This window comes from Camellia sinensis, chromosome 2 (genome assembly GCF_055761805.1).
Source record: "Camellia sinensis isolate YWXY chromosome 2, ASM5576180v1, whole genome shotgun sequence".
Classification (NCBI taxonomy): Eukaryota; Viridiplantae; Streptophyta; class Magnoliopsida; order Ericales; family Theaceae; genus Camellia; species Camellia sinensis.
This window is the reverse complement of record NC_138962.1, coordinates 108,034,502-108,049,294: the sequence shown is the minus strand read 5'-3', so window position 1 is coordinate 108,049,294 and position 14,793 is coordinate 108,034,502. Positions and strand designations below refer to the sequence as shown.

General features: G+C 41.9%; 1 long non-coding RNA gene across 15 annotated transcripts; it reads left to right on the top strand.

Moving 5' to 3' along the window:
• The first annotated feature begins 10 nt into the window (after positions 1 to 10).
• Positions 11 to 14,506, top strand: LOC114317662 (uncharacterized). 15 transcript variants are annotated; one of them, XR_014361511.1, is made up of 8 exons: positions 11 to 332; positions 452 to 1,527; positions 1,743 to 1,826; positions 2,398 to 2,499; positions 9,746 to 11,634; positions 11,739 to 12,112; positions 13,111 to 13,242; positions 13,869 to 14,506. It is a non-coding gene; the product is annotated as an uncharacterized LOC114317662 (long non-coding RNA). The 15 variants fall into 15 exon arrangements; XR_014361510.1 differs by having other exon boundaries at positions 452 to 1,540; XR_014361504.1 differs by adding an exon at positions 9,590 to 9,651 and having other exon boundaries at positions 452 to 1,826.
• Positions 14,507 to 14,793: the final 287 nt, after the last annotated feature.

Here is a 14,793-nt window from a genome sequence, read left to right as displayed (position 1 = left end):
AAGATTTGCTCTCTCATTTATGAAGTTTTCATCAAACAGTGCTTTTTTTGGATTTTGAAGTTGAGTTGATATGTAAAATCCCTCTTTGCCCAAGGCTTGCTTATGATATACTGGTTTGGTGCTTTACTAAAAATGGCCTTTTTTTCTGTTTAGTTGGCATATCATTTGGAGATGGTTTTGTGAAGCAGAGAAACACAGGTCATGTCAGATGCTGGGAGTTTTGAAAGGGCATTTTCAAAAAAGATTTGGTTGCTGAAATTTCTGAATAAAGTGAAAATCTTTGCACGGAAAACATGTTCAAACATCCTTCCTGTTCAATCAAAGTTGAGGAGGTGCAAATTAATTCAATTCAATGACTGTTATTTCCCTTTTGCTGCAGAAGTTTGGTCTTTAAGCCCTCTTTACTCTGTTCTAACTATGCCCTGCTTAAAATTTTCTATTCTTGATCTAGGAGTTTAGCCAACAGATGGCTGTATCGCATTTGGGATTATTCTTTTTTCATTTGCTGGAGTATTTGGAACAATCACAATGATTGGGTTTTTTGCTAGGTACGTGGCTGATTACTTACAAGGTTATAACAATACATAGCTCAAGGTGGTGACTCTTGTTCAGCAAAAACATGTTTCTGTTGGGAAAATGGTTTATAACCATGAGGTTTTGCTAAATTTGGAGCCAAAATTAAGTGGAACCCACTTATTATTTTTGGTCGATCCAAAGGCAAAGTTGTTCATAGCTATGTGAAGATAAATATTATGTATTTGGTTGGTGAAAACCATTTATGGGTGAATGAGAAATTGACGCCAAAGTGAGCCATTGGAAATGACTCATGTTGGTGGGTTTCTACATTTGTTGTTATTCTCTTGTCCCACATTGGAAAGAAGAAGGAAGATGAAAGGATTTACATAATCTAAGTTCCTAGAAAGGCTTGGGCCGTAAGGGCACCCAAGTTTTGTAGAGGGGGAGGACCTAGACAAAGGTAACCCTAACTGGTGACCACCATACCCACTGGCTCAGATCCGGGTTGGGTCAAGGTCGTGTATTGGGTCAAAAGATATTTGTGTATATATTTTTTGCAGAGAATTTTTTTAATTATTTTTTTCAAATTTCCCTCCGGTTTTATTTCTTCTTCTTCCTGAACAGGTGTGTCTGTTTAGATTCAAACGAAAAGTTTTCAATGGCAACCCTTCGCCATTGTTGCACTGGTTCAGACCTTTCTGAATAGGTTTCTAACAGCCTATACAAAGGCGGCCCATTTCCAGAATTTATTAATTCAATTCCATCCTGTTTTTTGTCCTCTCTTGCATTATTCTTCATATTAGTTTTTGAGAGAATTAAGGGAGTTACAGAACATAGGTTCTGATTCGCTGTGCAGAATTGAGAGTAGTGCTGCTTCAATATTGCGAAGATCATTGTATCTTGGGAGATTGATGCCATCATACCGCAAGCACTTGTACGGCGACAAATCTATCTCAAGGACAGTGTGTCATACACTCAACTTGATTATCAACTTTGTTAAATCTGTTTTTGGTACATAAATTCTGTAAGAAAATTTATTTTATTTGTTTGATTTGTTTCTATTTTTCTTATTGTACATAGAAGATTGTTCTAACAATTTCCAATTGTGAAATATATTTTTCTGTATTTTCTGAGTGTTTTGTGAAGAAAATAATAGAAAGGATATGTGGACATTTTAAATAACGAAATCTACTAACTATTTTTGTTATTACCTTTTTGTTCTAAAGGGCTTGTTGTTGTGGAAAGAAATTTTTGGATGTATTCATAATCATTGCCTACACTGCATTGCAAGATTTTGCGCTCTTCTCAAGGTACTTTGGATGCTCTGATTTAAATTAAGGCTTCTTGTCTTTGTAGAAAACTACAACTTTAAATGGAATGGGTTGCTATTTTACGAATTATAGAAATGTCATGAGGTTTTTTATTGAATATATTGATTTACTTTTATCTAGTCATGGTGAAAAATCTTGTATATGATATAGGAATAAGAGATATATCAAGCAAATTGACAAGGAATTTCTTTTCACAGACCACAATTGAAAATCCTCCCTAAGACACACGCTTAAGCAAGACTTCTGATAATTTAGACTTCCACGCCTTTGCAAGAAGCAAAACTTTGTATAATATCACGTTGTGTTTTTAAACCTTTCTCCTTGCATGCTAGACAACATTTGACAATTATGAGCCCACCTAGTTTGGCCTACAACACATTTTTTTGTTTAATGTATTCTTATAGAGTTTTTTTTCTTCTTCAAAATTACATGTTGATCTGTTTGAAGAGTGGGCGATATGACAAAGAAAAAGAAGAAATCAAAAGGGGAAATTTGTTTAATAGTAATAAATGGTCTCTAAATCTTTGATAAAAATGGGTTTCTTTTCCAGATAATGGGGTTGACCGAAGACCAACATCTTATACACTGAAGAGAAATCCTTGGTTACTTTGTCACTCCGGAATTCTTTTGGCAAACTCCAAAACATGACATGGTAAAACATGTTTGGAATGAGAGACTTTCCCTTTAGATATATTTATTCTACTAGATTGTTAGATATTATATATATATATATATATAAATTGAAGTCATTGTCATTTACCATTTACTAGCTTGGTGCCAAATTAGGAAGCCATTGCTCATTGTTTGTATTCGTCTAAATTCTATTCCTATATTTGCCATTCATTGATGGAAAAATCAATTTTTGTGCTAAAAATGCGGGGTAGAATATCAACTTCCAAATTGTAGCTGCAATTACAAAGAAACCTTGTATAATGCTTTCAAAAATGGCATTATGGCAAAACAGACAAGTATCGATGACAAGTTGTGTAACACTTTGAGACTCTTATTATTGTACTAGTGAGATTGCTCTTGACACTCTTATTATTGTACTTGGAGCCTCTTTGGTTCATCTTGGAATATTGATTGAGGTGGTATCATAATGGTAAAGTAGGATTGACCCAAAAACATTGATTCGGATAATTGTCCTATGAGCAATCTTCACTCATTTGCCTTTTTTTCTTTCCACACTTTGAATCTGAATGTAAGGCTAGAACCATTGGAAAGCTTGTTACGGGGTTTCGATTTAGACACAAGAACGACCCAAAGTGGAGTTCGAATGACGGAGTTATGCCCATTTGAAATTTGAGTAATTGTGTTAGAAGCAAGTCCGCTCAAGCGAACTTTTGACCGCTCGAGCGATTTTTGCGAATTTCAGAGATTCTAAGAGCTTTCTTTCACTATTCGAGCCAGGCTTTGACCGCTCAAGCGGTCTGTTCGAAATCTGGCACTTTAAAGTCACTTTTTGGCCCACACTCTTCATTCTTTTTTCCTTTCTTCTCTCCATTTAATTTAAACCATTTAATTTCTTAGTGGTAGTTGACTTGGGTATTTCATCATCCTTAATTACAGAGGATTGAGAAGCAAGAACAATCAATCAAGAACTCCAACAATTAAACAACACACAACCGAGCATCAACACAGCAACAAGAAGAGTCCAAGAAGAGAGTTCCAAGTTACAGGACCAATTTAGAGAGGAAAACGTCCTATTTGTTTAACAGGAAGAAGCCGAAATCCACAAAAACTCCAAGAAAACACCACCAACTCACAAAACAACACTCAAGAAAGGTGTAGACACTAATTTCGGCTCCCATAGAAGACAACCCACTAGGTAGATATTGCAGATAGCTCGCAGAATCACAGATCAAAAAAATGACGCCAAATAACTCGAAAATCATTCAAAAATACAAAACTAACATTAGTAGATGGTCCAAAAAAATTCTAGAAAAATCACCATTAACATCAGGAAAGAGAGGCGACTAAGGAGGGAGCATCTCGTCCGTATAGACTGTGACATCACGCTGACGTCATCATTCGAAAGATGACGTCAGCACGTCGTTTTCACCTCAAAAGAACTTCAAGAGGCTGACCAACACTAGACAAAGATGGATTGTTGCTCTGATATCAAGTTCGAATGAATAATGAAGCAATTTATGGTTAGGGTTTAGGAAGAAGAAGAATAGATAAGAGAAGAGAGAGAGAGAATTTTTTATATATCACGAATGAATCTATTAATTACACCAGCAAAATATATATATATATACAAAGTGATATGACCATCATACCCTCAACTTAAATAAATATTAACAGATGAACAATAAAATAAAAATAATAACTGAGAGGGGAGATTTGCACCGTTAGTACGGCCGAGCTACGATAGTGCGGGTCGTGACAAACTTCACGGCGCCGCGCTATTTCCTCTACTGAGACGGCCGGTGGATCTGTTTTGCTCGGTCAAGGAGATCGGCAGACCAGGCGTGAACTACGCTCGGCCGAGCTGTGACTTGTAGACATTTGGCAGGGCACGCAATCGAGTGGCGAGACCGGGCTACGTGTAGCTCGGGCTAAACCGAGGACGAGGCGAAGGCTGGCATGCCTTTGAACGGTTAGCCGAGATGGACAGATTCTAGATAACCTCAGATGAAGGTAGAACGGATGGAGGCCGGCATGCCTCGGAACTAGTAAGCCACAATAAACCGGTCAATATCAGCCCGGTCATGATCATCACCCCTTGACCCCTTTGCCAAAGGGGCAGGCCGGCGACACATAGCTCGGTTGCGTGCATGTGGTGACAGTTCTCCACAAGGGATAGGCCGGTCGTGGTACTCCGGTTAGGTGTGCCACCTGGGCCAATGGCGTGAGGGAGAGGACATCTGCTCCACGCACGCTTCAATACCGTTGGACAGTTCTGCGTGTACTGGTGGGAGGACTAAGCCTTTACACGCGTAAGGTGGTGAGAGGCGAGCACTGTCACCTGTCCAGGGAAGGACAGCAGAGATAGTGCGCGCACAATCTTGAGGCTGTATGGCCAGCCTAGAAATAGAAGGAAAGAGGAACGTTAGAGGTATGCAAATTGATGCTATCTGAACAACTCTCTCTCTCTCTAAAACAGTGCTTTTCTTCTTTCTCAAGTGACCTAACTTGATCGTCGGAGGGGCTTTTCGGCACCACCCCCGCCGGGCAGATCACCACCTCTTTGTTTGCAGGCAAGGCGACGTTGCACGAAGCTTGAGTCCGAGGAAGTATGGAAAACAAAGGATATTTATTCCCCGTACAATTGGCGCCGTCTGTGGGAAGTCTTTGATACTCAAATCTTGCTCTTCAAGCTTCTTCGACCACTTTCATGGCCAACATCGACGAAACTCCACTGTCCGTCGTCGATGGTATCACACCAGAGTCTGTCCGACGGAGAGAGGGCCCCCCGAATGTTCTAGCCACGGCAGGCCTAGAGATTTCTTTGCGAGGTGCGCGAGACAAACGCGGGAGGAGTACTGATCGCTCGAAGAGTCTAGAGGGCCGTCGGCGGCGGGGGGAGTCCCCTGCGCAGCGCCTGGAGCACAGACTCAAAGACCAGGAGGCTCTCATTCGCAAGATGGCGGCTGAGATGGAGATGCTGAAACGCCAGATCAAGGGGAAGGGTGTTGCTGGAGAGGGCAACCTCAGTGAGCGCACCCCGTCTCCTCGTCCTAGCAGTCGCCGCCAGGAAAGGACGCACTCTCTCTCTATCACCAGAAACTATGGGGTTGGGGATTCCGACCCAAGGGAGGGCAGGTCCCTCACTCGCGACAGCACCTACCACCCCTCGCGCCCGTCGTCAACGTCGCGATACTCTTTCTCCACCCGTTCCAGAGACCTGAGGGATGTGTTGGAGGAGAGGGCGCGCCGTCGAGAGGCTCGGAGAGTGCCGGCGTTGCAGAGGTTGAGCACCCAAGTTCGTTGTAGCGAAGAAGTGGCAATGCCAGCACCCAGGGTGATGGCCCCTGCACTAGTGGGCAAAGAGCTGGCGAGACTTACAGCCACGCCGCTGTCTCCAGAAATCGAGAGTACACCGCTCCCTGCCAGATTCCACCAGCCTAAGTTCACCTTGTACGACGGCAAGACGGATCCGTACATGCACATGGGTCATTACCGGCAAGTAATGGCTGGCCACCGGTTCAATGACGCCTTGATGTGCCTCATATTCCCAGCAAGCTTGGGAGAGCTGGGCCTGAAATGGTTCGAAAGGCTTCCAGACGGGAGTATCGAGGGGTGGCAGCAACTAGCGGAAGCCTTCGTCACCAGATTCAAAACCAACACCCGAACACCGAAGGAGGTCGACCATCTCTTGGGCGTCAAGATGGAGTCTGGATATTCGTTGAAGGCATATAACGCTAAGTATTGGGAGACTTTCAATGAGATCCTTGATTGCCCGACCAACCTCGTAATCACTTAGTATAAGCGTGGTCTTCCAGTTGGACATCGACTGAGAGACTCGCTCACAATGAATCAACCGTCAACCATGGAATTGCTCATGCGACACATTAATGAGCACATCCGAGTCGAAGACGATGCAGCCGCAGCTACCGTGACGACAAGTCCGGTAGTAGAGAATAAGAGAATAGTGCGAAAGGTTCACGCAATCAGACAAGATGATGGCCATGCAAACCACCATGGGAGAGATGTAGGGAGTTCGGTTTTTGGAAGACATCTATAAGAAGGCCGAGGAAAAGGGACATAAAACTCGCGGAATGTAAATGACCGATCCATTTTCAGAACATCGAAATCTGTCAATCTAAAGTTTTGTTCTTAGTTTTATTTTTGTAACCCTTTTTGCCATTGGCACAATGAAGAGAGTGGACCATTTTCTTGAGAATTGTTGTATTTTTGCCTCGACAGGCGGATTTAGTGCAGTCCAAGGGGCAACTAACAATCATTTTGACGGAAAGATCAAAATTCCTTGCCGGACGGATTTTGCTCGGCAAGAGGTTTGTTGATGATTTTATCAACTCTGGAATTCCTTGTCGAATGAATTTTACTCGGCAAGAGGTTTGTTGATGGTTTTAATCTTTAGAATTCCTTGTTGAGCTGATCTTGCTCGTCAAGAAGTAAGTCGCCGAGCGGACCTTGCTCGCAACATTGGAGTTCCTTACCGAGCTGATCTTGCTCGCCAAGGAGAAAGTTGCCGAGCGGACCCTACTCGGGGATCTTGGAGTTCCTTGCCGAGCTGATGTTGCTTGCCAAGAAGAACGTCGCCGAGCGGACCTTGCTCGCGACCTTAGAGTTCCTTGCCGAGCTGATCTTGCTCGCCAAGAAGCAAGTCGCGGAGTGGACCTTGCTCGCCGACCTTGGAGTTCCTTGCCGAGCTGATCTTGCTCGCCAAGAAGAAAGTTGCCGAGCGGACCTTGCTCAGGGATCTTGGAGTTCCTTGCCGAGCTGATCTTGCTCGCCAAGGAGAAAGTCGCCGAGCGGACCCTGCTCGGGGATCTTGGAGTTCCTTGCCGAGCTGATGTTGCTCGCCAAGAAGAACGTCGCCGAGCGGACCTTGCTCGCGACCTTAGAGTTCCTTGCCGAGCTGATCTTGCTCGCCAAGAAGCAAGTCGCGGAGCGGACCTTGCTCACCGACCTTGGAGTTCCTTGCCGAGCTGATCTTGCTCGCCAAGAAGAAAGTCGCCGAGCGGACCTTGCTTGCGACCTTGGAGTTCCTTGCCGAGCTGATCTTGCTCGCCAAGATGAAAGTCGCCGAGCGGACCTTGCTTGCAACCATGGAGTTCCTTGCCGAGCTGATCTTGCTCGCCAAGGAGAAAGTCGCCGAGCGGACCTTACTCGGGGATCTTGGAGTTCTTTGCCGAGCTGATGTTGCTCGCCAAAAAGAAAGTCGCCGAGCGGACCGTGCTCGCCGACCTTGGAGTTCCTTGCCGAGCTGATCTTGCTCGCCAAGGAGAAAGTCACCGAGCGGACCTTGCTCGGGAATCTTGGAGTTCCTTGCTGAGCTGATGTTGCTCGCCAAGAAGAAAGTCGCCGAGCGGACCTTGCTCGCGACCTTGGAGTTCCTTGCCGAGCTGATCTTGCTCGCCAAGAAGAAAGTCGCTAAGCGGACCTTGCTCGTGACCTTGGAGTTCCTTGCCGAGCTGATCTTGCTCCCCAAGAAGAAAGTCAGCGAGCGGACCTTGCTCGCAACCTTAAACTTCCTTGCCGAGCTGATCTTGCTCGCCATAAAGAAAGTCGCCGAGCTGACCTTGCTCGCCGACCTTTGAGTTCCTTGCCGAGCTGATCTTGCTCGCCAAGAAGCAAGTCGCCGAGCTGACCTTGCTCGCCGACCTTTGAGTTCTTTGCCGAGCTGATCTTGCTCGCCAAGAAGAAAGTCGCCAAGCTGACCTTGCTGGCCCACTTTGGAGTTCCTTGCCGAGCTGATATTGCTCCCGAAGAAGTAAGTCGCCGAGCGGATCGTGCTCATCGACCATGGAGTTCGTTGCCAAGCTGATCTTGCTCGCCAAGAAGAAAGTTGCCGAGCTGATCTTTCTCGCCAAGAATCAAGTTGCTGAGCTGGCTTTCCTCGCTAACTTTGAAGGTCCTTGCCAAGTTGATTTTACTCGCCAAGAAGCGAGTTGATGAGCTGACTTTGTTTGTCAACTTTGAGGTTTCTAGACCGAGCAAAGTGAACCACCAAGCAAAAAGTCTAGCCCGGCTTTGTAATGTAATTCCGGTCACGCAAATGCGGACAGAATTAAGGGGCAATTGAGAGGGGAGATTTGCACCGTTAGTACGGCCGAGCTACGATAGTGCGGGTCGTGACAAACTTCACGGCGCCGCGCTATTTCCTCTACTGAGACAACCGGTGGATCTGTTTTGCTCGGTCAAGGAGATCGGCAGACCAGGCGTGAACTACGCCCGGCCGAGCTGTGACTTGTAGACATTTGGCAGGGCACGTAGTCGAGTGGCGAGACCAGGCTACGTGTAGCTCGGGCTAAACCGAGGACGAGGCGAAGGCCGGCATGCCTTTGAACGGTTAGCCGAGATGGACAGATTCCAGATAACCTCAGATGAAGGTAGAACGGATGGAGGCTGGCATGCCTCGAAACTAGTAAGCCACAATAAACCGGTCAATATCAGCCCGGTCATGATCATCACCCCTTGACCCCTTTGCCAAAGGGGCAGGCCGGCGACACATAGCTCGGTTGCGTGCATGTGGTGACAGTTCTCCACAAGGGATAGGCCGGTCGTGGTACTCTGGTTAGGTGTGCCACCTGGGCCAATGGCGTGAGGGAGAGGACATTTGCTCCACGCACGCATCAATACCGTTGGACAGTTCTGCGTGTACTGGTGGGAGGACTAAGCCTTTACACGCGTAAGGTGGTGAGAGGCGAGCACTGTCACCTGTCCAGGGAAGGACAGCAAAGATAGTGCGCGCACAATCTTGAGGCTGCATGGCCAGCCTAGAAATAGAAGGAAAGAGGAACGTTAGAGGTATGCAAATTGATGCTATCTGAACAACTCTCTCTCTCTCTCTAAAACAGTGCTCTTCTTCTTTCTCAAGTGAGCTAACTTGATCGTCGGACGGGCTTTCCGGCACCACCCCCGCCGGGCAGATCACCACCTCTTTGTTTGCAGGCAAGGCGACGTTGCACGAAGCTTGAGTTCGAGGAAGTACGGAAAGCAAAGGATATTTATTCCCCGTACAATAACTATTCTAACAATTAACATTTACAAAATGATTTATATCTTAATCTGTTTGACAATGATCTGAAATTCAATTTTTTTTTTAATAGATTATGTTGTGCATAAGGTTGGGATGGCACCCGCTCATCTTTATGATGGGTTCCCTTCTAGGGTAAAAATAAAACTCATCCTCCACTACAGTAACATTTCGTGTATATTTCTTCGAATCTTTTATCAACTCATGGATTTGTTTCCTTGTCTTGCAGGAAGTTTTTGAGGATGCTTGTTAGAGACACTCATGAAGGGATTTGAATACCTGAAAAAGCATACCTTTTTCCGTTAGAGGACGCAAAATATCAGAAATGAATGAGGAAGCAAAAAAAAAAGGGAAAAAAGAAAAGAAGAAAAGGAGGAGATAGAGATGTAAGAAAATGTACAAAGTTGTTTTTTGGCTGTTCAAATTGCTGCCTTTCACTTTTGTTTTTGTCTGTACTTTTATTTACATACTTGTGAACAGCACCATTGGCAAACCCATTGTTAACTTCTTCCACTTCAAATTGTGAAGTACCAATTGGCACCCACGAGCTTAGGAATTATTGTGAACCTTGGCTTGTCATGCTTCTCTACTAGGTTTGAGGTGATCAAATATATAAAAGAGTTTTCCATTTCAATTCTTTTCCCAATAAAATTTGGGTGCGTCTGTCTATTTGTTCTCCACTTGAATCTTCATACAATCCAAAATGACATAACCATATTAAATTTCCTGAATGTTACCCTACCCATATTATCAATCATTTTGTGTCTTGTTGGACTATTGGAGTATGTTTTTTCATCTCTTGCTTTGAACAAGTAAATTGTAAGTTATAAACGACTTGTATAAGTTCACACAATGCTATAAATAAGTTAGCACATATTCTGGTTATGTGCAAAGAAGAATACACTAGCATAAGCTCTGTCCTCTGTCTGTTTTTATGCTCATGAATTAGCTTTGATATTTCCTCTTTGTTTCTTTTTGTTTGTTTGTTTGTTTGTTTGTTTTCTCCAGTAGATTCGTGTTGTGCTTCTTTACCTCACATTCCTTCAGTAGGGTTGGTATGTTAAGGTTAATTGTTTGGGCAGTTGAAAGGCAGTAAGGATATTCATGTTGGTTTACCTCAATGGATGTATGATCTACTCCTAGCTAAGTCTTTTTAGCTTTGCAGCTTTACTATGCCAAACAATAGCTTCTTCTCTCAAGCTAAGCTCCAGCTGGTTTTGGGGCTTCATTAAGAATTCAATCAACTTGCTCCTCTATTTCTGTAATGTTCGGTTTTTTTGCTATTCTACTAGTTGTAGTCCTTCGTAGTTCTTGTGATTTTAAAGTTTTTAGTCAAAGCTCTATTTTCCTGTTTTCTTTGTCATGTTTAGGTGGTTAAACTCTTGTACTTGGTCTCTTTTATCAATGAAGTTCTTATTGGAGATAAGATTATATTGTTAAAGATATAATAAATTTCCACTTCATAAAAGGCAATAGATTTTTTCTGCAATTTGTAAGATGGTACTTGAAGGGGAAAAAAGAAAGAAAAAGAAAAGAAAGAAGTATAGATGAAAGATATTGTACAAAGTTGAGCTTTGGCTGTTTGGCTTTGTGGGATGGGCTTTTAATAAAGCTCTATTAGCTATTGAAGGCCGGCAATTGCTTATTCAAATTTTCTTCAAGGTAGCTTGAGTAGTAACCCAATGTTTATTTGGAATGCAAAGTCTTTTCTGGAGGCTGGGCTGCGTTGGCGTGTTGGGAATGGATTCCAAGGCCTTATCTTACAAACCTATTTTTGTTTTCAGAGTCCTCCATGATGCTGATGCTAAGGATTTCTCTCTTATTTATGAAACTCTGATCAAATAGTGCTTTTTGGATTTTGAAGTTGAGTTGATATGACATACTGGTCTGGCACTTCACTAAAAATGGCCTTTTTTCTGTTAAGTTGGCATATATCATTTGGAGATGGTTTTGCAAAGAAGAGAAACACGGATCAGCTCAGATGATGGGAGATTTGAAAGGGCATTTTCAATGAAGATTTGGCAGCTAAAAATTCCGAATAAAGTGGAAATCTTTGCATGGAAAACTTGTTCATATATCCTCCCTGTTCGACCAAACTTGATTGATAACAGGTGCAAGGTAATTCAATTTGATGACTCTGTTATTTCCATTTGGCGTCTGTAAGCCCTCTTTACTCTGTTCTGAATATAGGCCCAATTACAAACTTTCTTTTCTTGACCTAGGAGTTTAGCCTACAGATGGATGTATTGGCTTTGGGATTATTTTTTTTCACTTGTTGGAGTATTTGATACAATCGCAATGATTGGGTTTTTAATAAGAAGAGTTAATCAGCAGAGGAGGTGGCTAGGTATGTGGCTGATTACTTACAAGGTTATACCGATACACATACACAGCTCAAGGTGGCTGCTCCTGTTCAACAAAAAGAGTGCCCAGTTGGAGGCCCCAGGTGGAGGGCGTGTTTAAAATCAATTTTGATGGTGCTCTTTTGAAGTGTTGGTGTGATTGTTTACAAAGTGGAGGTAATTGTAACAGTAATAGTTTGCCAGGGTTTTGGGTCTTCATGATGTTCAGATTGAAGGGGATTCCTTTAACTATGGTAAGTACTTTGACGGGTACTGATTCTCTTTTGTCTTCTTTTGGCCATATTATCCAGAATTCTTGTGAGCTTCTCAACAACATAGTACATTTTTCCCCCCCTTCATTTTTTGAAAAGGTGAAGTATAAGTGGAAAAAGAGTTGTGTAAGTGCATATAGTGATATAAATAGGTTAGAATATATTCAATCAATAATTTTATAATATTTAGTTAATTTCAAAAATGTATTGTATATAATTGAAACAACATCCTTATATAGATAATAGATTTTTACCCAATATTCTTGCACGTTTTTAATTGGTAATGAAATAGAATTATTGTTAGTGGTGCAAACAAATAATAAGATCTCATTGGGTTATATATAGGTTATGATCTCCATTGACACTATGAAATAACCCTTCTAAGTTCTACTCTACGTTGCTTGCTGGTTGAAATGAAACGGACTAACTCTGCAATTCTTTCATTTAGTAACCATGCTAGTTATTACAACAATATTGTCAAAAATGGTTCTCATCAAGAAATTAGAAAAGTTGGAAAAATTGACATGTAACACCATTCCTGCATGTCGTAGGAACATGAAATATTGTAATATTTTTACCACAAGAAGGTCCTATTTATTCCAATAATTTGACATTGCATTGATATGGAAATGAGAGATCAATATTCGTAAACACAAAAACATTGCCTCAGAATTGGGAGTGCAGTAAAATCATTGCACCCACCCTTCTCCATTCTACGGTATGGGGTATAGGAGGAGTTCATATAAAGTTTCTTTGGTCCTAATTCAAGTGCCTAGAGAAATTATTTATCGATTTGTGCCCCCTCCACATTTGCCATTTGTAGCATCCCATGTGTGTGTTTTTCCCCCTCATTTTTTAAAGTAGCATCCAATTGTAATTTGGAGTTTAGGTGATGAAAATGCATCATGCTCTTTTTTTTACCAAATTTGATGGCCACAATTATGATATTTAAGCTTTGATATTAAAATTTCAATGTTCAGACGTTTGCACTACTAAAAGTTTTGTTGAGCACGCTGTACCAGCTCTGGGGGAATGTGTTATGCTTCATTTTAAGGCCATTCAGCTCACTAATAATTCACAACCAAAGAACGTCGGGAGGAAAGATGTCTCAGGTCTGTCATTTCTTCTGAACCTGTGTTCTTGTTATTTCATTTTTGCTTTGCTTTAGAAATCATCTCAATTTGTTCACTATGCCGTGATTGTGGGCAGTCGTAACAATGTCATTTACCAGTGCAAACACAACAAAGCATCTCCCTGGAAGTGGAAACATGGAGAAGGGTTTTACTTAATCTGTTCATATCATATATGCATATGTTTACTTTTTCAAAGTTTAAATGTGTTTGCCAAGAACTGTAGATAGTAATGCAATGATATATAAATTAGTTGAAAATTATGGAACACAATCATGTACTTCTGCACCTTTACAAGGAAAGAAGTTACACTTTTTTCTTTTCTTTTTTTTTCAAATGTCCAATATGTTGACATAGCAAGTGTCTACACATCATAGCTCTTTTAGTTACAATGTTGGAGCAGCTGGTCCTCAAAAGATTCGCTTCATGCTTGCAACCATAATAATTTCTTGCTGACCAAATAGCTTACCAAAATGGGTATTTTCAGTGAGGAGAAGCATTCCTGATTTGACCTGAGTCTGTTTCTCTTTTAGATGTTCTTTCTTAGCTCAATGGAAATCTTTTTCTAGATAATAGTAACACAACCTTTTGTATGGAATGTTGAGCAGGTCATATTGAAGCCCTATGCTCTGTGATATAAAGTTTTGCACTGGAGATTTTGCCTCAGAATTGTTGAGATCTTTCAGTTATTGGTGACATTATGGAGGAGATTAATATACTTTGCAACGGCTTGAATCCTTCATGGTGTTCTTGGAAGGAAAAGAAGCAAACTGTTAGGCTAATACTTTAGCATTTGAGGCTCACAACACAGTGGATGAATCTTTTTTATTAGTAGCTCGCCTGATATTTCCTATTCTTCTAGAGTGTTCCTATTATTAGCTCTGTTTGATTTATCCAAACAAAAAAAGGTTATTTGTGCAAGGCGTCCAACACCATTCAACCTGCACACACTTCAGCAGTCAACACTCTGTGCGCTGTCGGCATCTGAAGATAAGTTTGAGCAACATTATGTAGTTGTCTTGGCATTCACAGCTTTATTACAATTTCTTTCGCACTCCGAGTTGCAGAATGTAATGAGACAGTCAATTTTTTCCTGGTAGAAACCACGACACTACTATTATCTTTCATTGCTAGCTAGCTTACTAGTAGTAATAGCACTTGTCAAAAACAATTGGAGTTGTAACGATTTTATAGTATTATAGCTGAATCAACACAATTTCTGTTTTATCCACTTCTCTAGTCCATTAGACCTCCCACTGATCAATTCTTGCAGCTATTAACTCATACATTAGGAGCAAATTAGTGCTGTGCAGCAGTTTCTTTATTGAAACAACATGAATGAATACATATGAAAGAAAAAGTCATGAACCTTTTTTAAATCACTCGACACAAATCTTCATTTATAGCTCCTTAGGTGGCTGATTTATTAGAATTTAAATAGGCTCTATTCTGTGCCACAGGGCCTAATTGAGTGTTCACATGGTATTCACTTTTTAAGAACATTCTTTATGTTGTGGTTGGATCATGGATTTG